A 7,988-nucleotide genomic window follows, 5' to 3' on the forward strand; every position below is an offset into this window, starting at 1 on the left:
ATATATACAAGCTACTTTGCATTTCAGAACTTCAGTTATCTTTGATACAAAAATCAACTTCTTATAGTTGCCTTAAGCAGAAAATGTAATGTTTTTTTGTAAAGCACTGTGCTAGATAGGTTTATAACAACTTGGCATAAGCTATAGTCATCAGAGAAGAGGGAGCCTCAATTGGAAAAAAAATCTCCAAAAGATCAAGTTGTAGGCAGCCTGTAGGGTATTTTCTTAATTAGTAATTGATGGGGGAGGGCCATGGGGAGCAAATCAGGAAGCAGCGTTCCTCCATGGCCTCTGCATCAGCTCCTGTCTCCAGGTTCCTGCTCTGTTTGAGTTCCTGTCCTGACTACCTCCAGTAATGGACTATGATCTGGAAGTGTAAGCCAAATAAATCCTTTCCACCCCAACTTGATTTGGCCATGGCATTTCATCACAGCAACAGAAACCAAATTAAGACAAGCACCTACTTTGTTTTGTTTTAATTGAGAATATTTTTTTCATAAAAATATATTCTGATCATCGTTTCGCCTCCCTCAGTTCCTTGCAGGTCCTCCCTGTTTCTCCACCCAGCCAACTCCATGCCTTTTTTCTATCTTTCTTTAGAAAACAAGCAGGCAAATAAACAAAACAAAGCAGAATGAAAAAGAAAAAGAGAAAATACAAGAAACACACACACAAACATAAAAACGCCAAGTCAGAAAACATAATGTACAAGCAAAAGACCAGTAAGATTAAAAATAAAATCCTCAGACAAAACAAAGTGAGTAAAAAAAAAATTTACAAAAATACATTTCACGTTGATCATCTACTGCTGGGCATGAGGCTTACCCTTAAGTGTGGTTTACCTACTCAGTAAGAGTCCATTGGAGAAAATGAAATTGTTCATTGTAAGCAGTTCTCAATTGGAGATAGGTAAAGCACGCACTTACTTTGAGGCTTCAGCAATAATCCTTCTATACATCTATAAATTGTAGGTATTCATGTTATAGGTAGTGAACATACATTAAAATTCCTTAGAGAATAACAACTTCATTTTCAGGTTTCTACACAATGATTTGTCACATTAATAATTGATATCTACTCCTAAGACTCCTGTAAATTTTATTCATAGGCACAAATAATTCTTTTCTAGACCATTTGCCTTGGCAGTACTGACCTTAGGTTTCTTCCCTACAAAGAGGTGGGGGGAGAGAGGGGAGGGGGAGAAGAGAGAGACAGAGAGAGGCACAGAGAGATATCTGGGTGCATACTTTACTTCCAATCTGTGTTTGTAAGTTCTGTAAAGTTTAGGTGCCAAGAGGTTCTTTATTCTTGGGGGAGGGGGAGGGAACTGATAAATAATTCATGCACAGATTATTTTGCAAGATGCAGAGACACGCTCTCACACTATTGTCTAACATGAAAGGCTCAAAATAGACCTGGTTTTCTTATTTTCCCCAAACAGAGAAAACACTCAATATAAAAGTTTTCTTAAACAAATGTTCCAATTTTCTCTTCTCAAAAGATTCCATTTGTACCACCCAAACAAATAAGCATATAAATGGGCTTCCCCAGTCCTGCTTATTATACAAACAGCAACATTTGTATGCAGGCCAGCAGTGCGGAATATAATGCAAGAGATAATTTGAACCCACCCCTCAAATGATGTTAAGCAGAATGAAAGGTCTTGGAAAAAACCATACAAACTTTGGCTTTGTCTTTAATGTGTGTTTTGTATTATGTGTGAGACTATTTGGAGTGGCTTTTTAAAAAAAAATTACAAAACCTATGTGGAATTAGAAAGCTGGACTACACTCAAATAACCAGAGGCAATGTGTTCAGAGTGTAGGATCTTCAAGCACGGAGGATCTGGTAAGAACTTGCTGAAGGTGCTCCCACTCCCATCTGCCCCAGCTGTTCTGTTTACTTTCATGCTCTCCTCAGAGGAAACAGGAAACCATCTCCCCATGATAGGAGTCAGGGTTTGTTCTCCATGCAGAGCCTTGCTTTGCCCAAACATTTCCTAGAAGAGAGCATGCAGCTTCCACATGTCCTACCTCCCTCATACTGGCTGCCTGAGCAAGCCCTTAGATGAACTGGGCAGCTGCCTGTGACACATGGGTCTTTGTTAGTATTAGGAGGATTGGACCAGGTAGGTGTGAAGAAGTGGGGGGAGGGGAGAGCTGTTGGCACCTGAAAACCAGATCTCCTCCTCTCAGGTTTCAGGCTGTTGTTCCAAACGTATTTCTGCTGTGCTAGAACACTCGGTATATTTCTTGAAAGTGCCTCAGTCATAAGCATAATTCCTGCTGCTACCCACTTACAGATTTGACTAATTGTGGATCCAAAGCAGTCAAGTGAAGGCAGTACTATTAGTGACATTTACTATGTAGTTAAGCCTATAAACGTGTTTGGGCAGACCATGTAGGTTTTTTTTGTTTTCTTGTTACTATTCTCTATAGCAGCTATTTCCATTATATCAGATTCTTTTTTTTTTTTCAGAGAAAGGATGCTTACTTTCACTATTTTTGGAGTGATAATTTCAAATATATATATGTATATTTATTTCTTTTTACTTCCAATCACAATTTCCCCTTGTTGGGGGTTGGTCTGGTGCTATGTATTCTAATGTTAATTATTTTGCTCCCCCAGGTCTGCTTGCTGTCTTTTATGCACAGACACTCATGTACCCAAAATGATGTTTGTAACTCTTGTCTCTTGATGAAAACTCAACCCTAAATAAGTGCCTTTAAAACTCCTTCCAAATCCCCTCCCTATCCCCGCTTCCTCCATCATCCCCTCTCCCTCTCTCCCCTAGTTCTCTGGAAGGGGAGCCCTCCTCCCTTAAATCTAACCTCAGCCTATCAAGTCTCATCTATGGTACCTGTAACCCCTTCCTCTGTAGTCTGGCAAGGCCGCCAAGCCAGAGGGTAGTGGGCAAAGTTTGGTGGCCAGAGTTCATGTCCGAAGTAGTTCCTACTCTCCACACTGTGGGACCCACAAGAAGGCTGTGCTACTACATCTGAGCAGAGGATCTAGGTCCACATCACACATGGTCCTTGGCTGATGTTTCAGTCTCTGTATTGTAGTGTGGTTATCCTGTATTATGTGGCTAATATCCGCTTATGAGTGAATATATACCATGTGTGTCTTACTGGGTCTTGGTTACCTCACTCAGGATGATCTTTTCAATTGTTAGTTGATCAAATCATGGTCATATCAATAACTAGTCTATTTTTATCACAAGAATGTATATCTTAGGTGCAACAGATAGATATGATTCTATAGAAAGATAAGATAAAATGGTTAGATAAGGTCTTCAAAAACCTCAGAGACATACAGAATATGGTATTTAAAAATGTTTTTTATTATTTTAAAGAGTCATTGACAATGAGACAGGTTAACTCCTGGCAACACCCAGCCTATCTCAAAGAAGATGATGAGCATCAAAGAACCTCCTTATGGAGATGGCTTCAAATGTGACAAATAAGCCCCTGGGTAAAATGTCCCACAAGGGGAAATTGTTACTGGAAGTAAAAAGAAATAAACACACACACACACACACACACACACACACACACACACACACACACACACACACGCACACACACACAGTGGAAATAGCTGCTATAGAGAATAGTAACAAGAAAACCAAAAACTACATGGTCAGCCCAAACACCTTTATAGGCTTAACTACATAGTAAACGTCACTAATAGTACTGCATTTACTTGACTGCTTTGGATCCACAATTAGTCAAGTCTGTAGAAAGAGAGGGCCAACTGTCTTTCCAGCCGCATAGGACCAGTAGGTTTTGGTGAAATCACTTTTGAATTTCATTTGTAAGTGGGTAGCAGCAGGAATTATGCTTATGACTGAGGCGCTTTCAAGAAATATACCGAGTGTCCCAGCACAGCAGAAATACGTTTGGAACAACAGCATGAAACCTGAGAGGAGGAGATCTGGTTTTCAGGTGCCAACAGCTCTCCCCTCCCCCACTTCTCATCTACCTGTTCCAGTCCTCCTGATACTAACAAAGACCCATGTGTCACAGGCAGCTGCCCAGTTCATCTAAGGGCTTGCTTTGGCAGTCCTTTCTACCACAGACAAAATTCTGCCTTAAAAAGGGTAAGCTTGGATGCAGGCAGAGTCAATGGACAAACTCTGCCAAGACAGAGTAAACAAGTCTTCAATAGTTCCTGCCTCACAGATATGTCTGTCAGATATGCTGGGCCAGAAGGCTGAAGATGATGCTCCAATGTTATCGAGAAATAGTTGGTGGCCTTCCAGGCAGTGAACTGTCTCTATCATTTTTATTAGTTTTGGAACTTGCTTGCCTGCACTTCCTGTTTACTCAGATAATAATTTTGTTCCTTCTCAAGTCCCTGATGAAGTTGAAGACCAAATAGTTATAGTTTTACAATTAAACTTAGTTATTTAGGAGTGAAGAAGATGTTTTAAAGTCTAAAAAGATGTTTTAGGTTGATAGATAAAAGGTATTCTAAAAAATAATTTAAGTACAGAATTTTAGATTTACCAAGATAGGATAGATAATATTTTCTTCAACGTTGTGAAATATGTATAAACTGGACATCATGTACGTAAGTCTTATCTAATAGTTTTTGATTGTTTCATAATTGTTCTTACTGTATGTAGTTTATTATGAATATGAAGAATAATAGACTGTTTAACTAGACAGAAAAGAGGAACTGTTGGGGGATTGGTCTAGTGCTATATATTCTAATGTTAGCTATTTCGCTCCCCAGGGTCTGCTTGCTGCCTTTTAAGAGCACACACTCAAGTACCCAAAATGGCGTTTGTAATTCTTGCCTTCCAAATTATTCCTAATTGGATAATACGATTGCTGACACTTGGCTGAGGGTGGCGGGAGCAAAGGTGTACTATTTTTTTAAGGGAGGGCTGTAGAGAGAAGAAAGGACAGATTCCAGAGAAGATAATAACTACAAGAATTTTTGACTTTGGACAGATGTAAGATAAATTGATAGTAGGATAGTAGATTAGATTTTATGCTCAGATCTGTGTTTAGCTTTTGAATAAATCAGAGTTTCCATGTGTACTTATTTGGGGGAGATTGTTGATTAAGGAGTAACTAAACTTGATTTAATAATATGAAGGAATATCAATTATTAATATTCATCAACATTTTCTCACTCCTCTCCTCCCAGGCCTTCACTCCACCTCCCCTCTGACACTCCCATCCATTCTTCCTCCATTTCTCTTCAGAAAAGGGCAGGCTTCTCCTGGATATCAATCCACCATGGCATATCAACCAACCAAGCTGCAGTAGATCTAGGGGTATCACCTCCTATTGAGGCTAGAAGAGACAGCCCAGTAGAAGGGAAGGGTCCCTAAAGCAGGCAGCAGATTCAGAGACAGTCCCTGTTTCCACTGTTAGGAGTCCCACAAGAAGACCAAACTACACAACTGTGACATATGCAGAAGGCCTAGGTCAGTCCCATGTAGGCTCCCTGGCTGTACGTTCAGTCTCTCTGAGCATCTATGAGCCAGATTGGTATATTCTGTGGGGTTTCTTGTGGTATCCTTGACCCTTACATTCTCTCTTCAAGATAAAACATTGTTTTCCCCCAAAAGGCAATATTCATTTTCTGAATAAGTTTAAGTGTACCACAGGTGCACCTGTAAGCCAGAAAAGGGCATTACAAGAAGAGTCTTGAGAATTGAACTCCAGTCCTCTGAAGGAGCAGTAAGTATTCTTAATCGCTGAGCCATCTCTTCAGCTCCCTGTACCAGATATGTTATATCATATAGAGATGGTGTGAAGTCCACAGGAGGATGTAAACACTACACTATTTTATTTAAGGAGACTTGAGCCTCCTCAGATTTTAGTATTCCCCAGAGGCTCTTGAACCCATCACCTGCGCATAGCAAAAAGTGACAGTCAGTAGCACAGACTCTATTCATTTCAGTCTCAGATACAAGCTTTCTTTGAGTACTTGGAAGAATTTGTATAAACACAGTGTAGTTTAAAGGCAAAGCGAGCTTCTATATATACCTACTCTGGACCAGGAATCAGAGTTGTCTTAGAATGATACCATGTGTTAACTGTATGCTCCAGTGACTTACTTTTGAAATTGACAAAGTTGGTTTCAAGAGTAATTACAATGTCTCAGAAAGAAAGAGCTGTCAAGTGTTCTCCAACAACATATTTGATAGTTACAACCATTTGCAACTGTGAAGGAACTGCAATATTTCTCATTAATTAACGTCCTCATGCTTAGAGGGATTAAGCTGCTCATACTGTTTGTTTGGGATGCATCTCTCCATATAGCCCAAGCTGGCCAGGACCTTGTGACTCTTCTGTTTAGCTTCACATGTGCAAGGTTTACAGTGCTATGCCACCTTTGTTTTTTTTAAATATTTTATTAATTTATTCATATTACATCCCAATGGTTATCCCATCCCTTGTATCCTCCCATCCCTCCCTCCCTCCCATTTTCCCCTTACTCCCCTTCCCTATGACTGTGACTGAGGGGGACCTCCTCCCCTGTATATGCTCATAGGGTATCAAGTCTCTTCTTGGTAGCCTGCTATCCTCCCTCTGAGTGCTGCCAGGCCTCCCCTTTGAGTCCTCTGTTTAGACTATCGATGTCACCTCAGTCTTTCAGTGATATTTGTACTTGGTAGTAAAATTGAGCGTCCAAATAAAAGAAAATGCTGACTTCCTTTCACATCTGACTATAAGAAGAAAGCACTAGAGAGATTTTATTTCATTTTGGACAATAACGTAAAACATGAGAACCCTCATGTAAGCATATATAATACTGATAAAATTAGACATCAACAAGTCTGAGGATTATGTAACCACAGACATCTTTTCTCTAGCCCAGTATAATAGCATTAGCAGCCAAAACTCAGAGTATCTGAGGAATGCACAATCGGTAGATCTTGAAAGCCTTGTCTATAGGACAAGCTTGTAACACACAATAGATTTTACACATCCAGTGAAGAAAGGAGAACAAAGCAGGGTAACTGAAGAAGAGATCTAACGCTACGTGTTGTAGTGCATGCCTGCCATCTCAGGATACAGGAAGTTGAAAGAGGATCCTGGGGTATGTGTCCAGACCCTGTCTCAAAAATGAAGTAACGAGATAGCAAAACAATCCAAAGCCAACAATGACAAGAGGAAAGGTCTCAAAAGAATGGAATAATTTTTCAAGAGAGAAGAAGACATAAATCCATGTCCCTGGATCTTGCATATATAACAATAGGATAGAGACACAGAGGAGGCTACCTGTTTCTGTTTTCTCCAGCCAAATTGGGAATAATGTTGCCATTCGGGTCCAGTACTGAGCAGGTAAACTGGAATAGAAAAAGGACTTCCTCAATACCTAATCATAGCACAAACATCAAGGGGACAGAATCAATGGGAGAATTTGAGGGCAGACTGCTTAGGTGAGGAGATCCAAATTATAGGAAAAAAAAATATGCCAAAGCACTGGGGACATCCCTCTCAAGTGCAGAACTGGGTGCAAGGGGATCTTGTCACTTTACCAGCTTCATGCTTTCTCACTTCTTGACTACTAAAGAGGCTACAAGGGGAATATTCTGAATCCTATGAAATATTCAACACATTTTAAAATGTGGAGGAATCTTAAGTGATTGTTCTGAATAGTTTCGTGTCAACTTGAAACAAGTGAAAGTCACCATCAGAGAAGAGGGAGCCTCAGTTGAGAAAACGCCTCCATAATATGGGTTTGCAGGCAGTCTTGTAGGGCATTGCCTTAATTAAGGATTGAGGTGAGAGGGCCCAGCCCATTGTAAGGGGTGCCATCCCTGGGCTGGTGGCCCTGGGTTCTGTAAGAAAACAGGCTGAGCAAGCCATGAGGAGCAAGCCAGTAAGCAGCACTCCTCCATGGCCTCTGCATCAGCTCCTGCCTCCAGGTTCCTTCCCTGTGTGAGTTATTATCCTGACTGTATTTGAGGATAAACAGTGTGATATGGAAATGTAAGCCAAATAAAACCTTTCCTCCTC

General features: G+C 40.4%; 1 protein-coding gene across 1 annotated transcript in view; it reads right to left on the minus strand.

Moving 5' to 3' along the window:
• The window catches only part of EFHC2 (EF-hand domain containing 2), a 269,672-nt gene extending 262,363 nt beyond the window's left edge, over positions 1-7,309 (minus strand). Inside the window, exon 1 of the mRNA XM_084788869.1 lies at positions 7,248-7,309. The gene's annotated coding sequence lies outside the window, so the exon portion shown is untranslated. The remainder of the gene's footprint in view (positions 1-7,247) is intronic.
• Positions 7,310-7,988: the final 679 nt, after the last annotated feature.

This window comes from Acomys minous, assembly GCF_964271855.1.
Source record: "Acomys minous genome assembly, chromosome: 7".
In the NCBI taxonomy this organism is placed as follows: Eukaryota; Metazoa; Chordata; class Mammalia; order Rodentia; family Muridae; genus Acomys; species Acomys minous.